Below are 4969 nucleotides of genomic sequence, written 5' to 3'. Positions count from 1 at the left end.
CAGTGATGAAAAGGAATATTAATCAATTATTTGTAGTTGATTGTACATTATAGAATTTTAAATAAATTGTGCCAAAATTATCATGTCCAAACGCTGAAAAACAATCCGGTGTATTATGATTTAGATTAAGCAATGCTGCAAAGTAATGTTCTTCTTATTTTAGTGAAATCTAGAATTAGTGTTGTACTTTTCTGACACCGGGAGTAGGTATTGGAGCTTAACCAGTCACAGGTACATTTTAACTAATTAAAACAAAATACAGCTCTCTACAGCAACATACCTTTGTCCAAAGACCCGACTATACCAAGTGCTATACCAGAGGCATTATAAGAGTACGTCAAGGGTGTATTGTATCGCTTCCTTTTTTACCAGATATTTAAACATATTTACTCAAGAATGAAACCCAATGTTAGGGCTATTATTTACTTATGACCAGTACTTCATTCACAGGATCAGGAACAGGTGACCAAACGAAATGTGTTGGAAAATATGATGTGACATGGACACTAGTATTCACCTTTTCGGTAAATACCATAAGCCTTTGCGAGTACACCTGAGATGTCGTCATTTGACGAGTTGGGTGTACTCGCAAAGGCTTATGGGATTTACCGAAAAGGTGAATTGCCAATAATACGTGACAGTAGAATGAGTAGACATCAAATATTGACAGGGAATTAGAGACTACAATAAGTATACGTACATATAAAAGACGCCAGGCTGAAAAAGTACCTTTTGTCACTCTTCTCTTGATTTTCCACCCTGTTAGAAACATGGACGTTAAAGATGAACCAACACATCTAGAAATGCAACATGTTTTTGTCTATTTAATTCAGTAGCATTACTGTTATGAGGACAGATTAGTGACATTCACCAGCTAGACAGGGATTTTATTGCACCATATCCCACAATGCAAATTGATTCAGGTGACCTTTAGGTACAGGTGGTGTTGACATTATGCAGAATATTATATAAGTGCAAAGTCCTTCTGCATGGTTGGATTTCATCTGCTATGTGGTAGGTCATATTTCAACATACGACAATTAGCCTGGTCAACAAATTTTCCCCTTTAAGCAATTTATCACTGGAAAGGTATTTCCCCCAAATACTTCACACTACAAATGATAGTGATTATTCTACCGACATAACGTGACGAACGCACGACCTTTGACTTAATTGACTTATCCCTAGCTGTGTGTATGTCGGTCTGAGGCTTTCTGTTTCACGATCCAATACGTAGATCCAGGGTATCACCACCGGAAGTCAGTTTGACCGAAATTCCTTCCCACAAGGTAATGCGTATTGCATAACAATAGATACAGCTCGGAGATTAACTCCTTTGTTATACAATAGGCATTGTTGTATTGTAGGAAGGAAATTTCCATCAAACTAACTTCCGGTAGCGAATCGCATGCTCCACGTATTCGTCCTTTCATGGACAGTGGACACATGAGCCTTGTCTCCAGTTTATGAAAAACGTAATGTGGAATGAATTAATTATAAATGTGTATTAACATTCATGGATAAAATTAATATGGTACTTACTCGATATTTAAATTAAAATGCGTCTTTACTTGTAAATATAAATGAAATATTGCCTTAAAGTAGAGTTGTAGTGAATAACTTAAGTACTAGAAATGTATTCTAAAAAATGCCAAAAAATATATTGTAGTCATTAGATTGGAGCTTATTTATGTAGGGAATTTTGATGGATTATAAAGATAACGTAATATAATGTATAAAGTGATTATGTATATGGGTATATCATATTTTTTAAGTTAATAACCTGAATGGTGCTTCATGATAGACAACATTCCCGGTAGGTGCCAAAGATGAAAGGTGAATTGTTCTTTTGTATCATATGTTTATAAATGACAATATTGAACCCCTGCTACAGGAATAGTTGATAGTTGAGTACTTTATATTACAAAAAAACTTCAGACAAAAGACAAGAAAAAAATGAATAGACAATAGCTTTAGAATTAGATTTTGATTAGTAATTATTTTTATTCCTGAAAGCGAGAGCGAGAGAGAGAGAAAGAGAGGAAAAATGCATATGTTTATATTCCGGGATTTGTAAAAAAAATCTTTCAATGTCCCATTGACTATAGTACAGTATAATATATTTTCAAAACCATTTTTAGCATAACGATTAAAACTGTCAGTTGTTATGCCACAATTAATCTATCAAATTAATTCATTCATGTATTCAAATACAACTGATTGTGTTATGTTATAAATAAAATATTAGATTTCATTATCAAGTTCTATTGTGCGGACTTATTGTATCTTTCGTTACAAAAAATATTCAATGGGGATTCCCATGTAGCTATTACAGTTGAAACCCCTACACCCCTATGAAAGACATGGTCTTGATCTTCGACATAGGCAGTGGGAATTTCATATGGGGCGGTCAGTTGTTTTGGCCACACAATGGTCAAAAACTAAAAGTGCTCCGTTTTCAATAAAAATGGTTTCAAATTGTTCATCATGTAAATAAAAATCAAATAAGGAATAGTTCTCACCATCTAGAATGTTTCGTTACTGGGAAACATCGCAAAATAAGACATGACCAATATGTCCTACGGGCTACAATAGGGGTTGACATTTCTTGTCGGATTATATGGTAATAACAAATCATTTTAGACAGTTCTATTCCTTATTTGACTTTATTTTACACTTTAAGTTTTTGACCCCTGTGTGGCCAAAAAACCCTGACTACCTCCATTTGACAATCAAAAATGGTATGCCGTAGATAGGTCAAACTATACTTTTTCTGATTCATTTTCTACCCATAGAGACGTTGATTAGAATGTGCACGATAGGCCCTTCTTCCAAATTAGTAGTTTCGAAACGTCCTGGCTCATGTGTTGGTGTTCTTCGTTTCACGCGCACTTGTTCAAGGCAAACGTATGTCTGTATGTCCTTCGTGAAAAGGGACACAATGGGCCATTCACGAAGGACATACTAGCTTGTACAGGTGCGCGGCAAACAAAGAACGATCAACTCAGCAGCCAGGATGTCCTGAAACTAATAACTTGCGACTTTACGGTTATGCGTGGTAATCTGAGCATTACGGAATCGGATAGCAACGTTTGCACAGTATTTTTGTGGGGCCTGAGAGCACATATCTATAGTAGGAATTCCAATTGAATGAACACAGCTTTCAGCAACTGTACTCGATCCAACCGCGATCGTATATCGCGTATTTCAAATTACAACACGAACGCACGACCTTGGATACAATGCTAACAAATCACGAGTGCGTTGGCATGGTTGGATTCACTTCCACGTTATTCACGCACAGTCGCACACGCTGGCGTACATCGCGCAGTGTACGCAAAAAATCGTCACGCTAGTGAAAGCTGCGTTCATTCAATTGGAATTCCCACTATAGTTGCATTCTGAATACGAGGGATATAAAACAAAAATGATTGAACATTTTATTTTTTTTTAAATTTTTAACAGTCCTCGAAGTAAAATTTTTAAATCTACTGATATGTAGCTGGGAGAAAAAGCCGACGATCATTTGAAAATTTTGACCTTTCGTATTGATGATACACATTTTTTTTCACAAAAAGGCCTAAATTTCTTTAGGTCTTTTTGGGAAAAGAATTTTCAAATAATCGTCAACTTTTCCTCCAAATTACACAAACATTAAGTAAACATCATTATAATAAATTTTACTTTGAGGACTGCTAAATTTCAAAAATATCAATTTTTAATCATTTGTATTATATATATCGCGAATTAAAAAAAAATTGATATCAGAAGGATTCAGAATACAATTCGATATGTCTGATGTGCTCTCATGTCCCACAGAAAATTCTGTACAAACGTTGTAATCCGAGCCCTTAACATTTTTATCTCCTTATGACATGATATGACCATGGCGACCTTAACCATAACCTTATCATTGAGTTATGGTTGGGTTGGGGTTGCTACCTTCGCCCCAATGATTTTCCACCAGGTTTCAAGAAATGCCATTTTTATATAGAGTAAGATGCCAAGTTCTAGAACAATCAAATGAACCACCAAATGTTGTAGAGCTAATCGTTGGACTATCGATTGCGATCATTTTACTGAATACAAATTCGACCCTACCGGACCGGTACCATCTAATCCAATCTTGAATAATGTACCGTAAAGCCAGTTAACTTTGGCATTGGCTGCAGGGGTATAACTTTGGCAGCTTTTGGCGGACACCTTTTTTTTACAGATTTGATCTTGCAAAATGTGCTCATATTGAGCAAAACATCAGTGAAAGTCGCACCGGCCCTGATTTGGTAAAACGATCTAACTTGAAATTTGGACATTTTGAGATAAATCCATATCATGGGTAATGTGAGGGCGCTCCTTCCATTGGTGACATCCTAAAATCACCACCATGCCACCAAATAATGAGATTTTTATATTTTCTAAGACATTAGATCTGTTTAATAATTTATTTTATTCAAAAAGAAAAACGCGAGAAAGGGCGATTTTAATTTCAAGTTAGATCATTTTACCAAATCAGGGCCGCGCACGTGTGTACTAGTTTATGTTTTACCCTAACTGTGGTTTATGTCCTAATATTACGAAGGCGCACTCTTATCACGTCATAGTGATGTCATATGAAGTAATTTGATACTTTATATTAGTATCACTCATGGGCGTCAAGACAGAGGAGACCATATCTGTATTACTGGTACCAAAAAGAACATTATAAAGGGTATATTCGAAGAGGATAATCATTACATTACAAGTTGACACTCGTTGTAAGTTTTTTATTTGTATTTCTCCTGAAAAAAGACAAATTGTGTTGATAAAATGCTTTTCAGCGTTCGAAGCGAAATTGATTTCCAATGCAGCAGACTGATGACGTACAGTTTGCAAACTGGCTGTGTAGGAGACTATAGAGGTTATCCACTTTACTCATGTGTGACTTCTAACAAAAGGCGCTACTTCCCGTAGTATTCCTCATTCAAACCAA

The sequence above is a fragment of the Amphiura filiformis genome, chromosome 12, assembly GCF_039555335.1.
Source record: "Amphiura filiformis chromosome 12, Afil_fr2py, whole genome shotgun sequence".
Classification (NCBI taxonomy): Eukaryota; Metazoa; Echinodermata; class Ophiuroidea; order Amphilepidida; family Amphiuridae; genus Amphiura; species Amphiura filiformis.
The sequence above is the reverse complement of the archived record's forward strand: the minus strand, read 5'-3'. Positions refer to the sequence as shown.